Here is a 677-nt window from a genome sequence, read left to right on the forward strand (position 1 = left end):
AGGCGGCGGCGGGGATGCGTCTTGGGCGCGGGTGGCGGCGCGGCTAGAGGCGGCGGCGGCTTGGGGAGGAGAGGGGGGGTGTTGATATTTATATAGGATGGGGGGGTCTCTTGCTTGGGGAAGGGGCAAGGGGTGGCGGCGGGGTTTTTTAGTCCCGCTGGGACTCGGCTTGGCGGCGGGGCTGGCGGCTGGCGCGCGCGGCTGGGCCGGCCTTGGCCCAGGCGGCTGGGCCTGCGTCCCTTTTTTTTAAATCGGTTACGCGCGCAGAAAAACAAAAGAAAGAAAATCTAAACGAACACCAAAATTCCTAAAGTAAATTTTCCCCGACTCCTAAAAATGAGTCGAACAAAATGAACTTTTCTCCGGGCCTAAAATGCAATTTTTGAAAACGCGCATTTTTCCCTATCCGAATAAAAGCAAACAAAACTCCGGCAAAACCAAAATTTGATTTATTCATTAGATCTTCATTTTTCCTAACTTTGGGAAAGTCATATTATTCCCTCTCTCATTTTTTTGATATTGGAAAAATAATTGAAGATGAAATAAATAAATCAAATGATCCTCTTTTTCAAAATTTGAGAAAACTCAAATATGAAAATAACGAAATCTCCAACTCTCTCCGTGGGTCCTTGAGTTGCGTGAAATTTCTAGGATCGACCAAAATGCAAGAAAATATG

The sequence above is a fragment of the Triticum dicoccoides genome, chromosome 6A (genome assembly GCF_002162155.2).
Source record: "Triticum dicoccoides isolate Atlit2015 ecotype Zavitan chromosome 6A, WEW_v2.0, whole genome shotgun sequence".
Taxonomy (NCBI): domain Eukaryota; kingdom Viridiplantae; phylum Streptophyta; class Magnoliopsida; order Poales; family Poaceae; genus Triticum; species Triticum dicoccoides.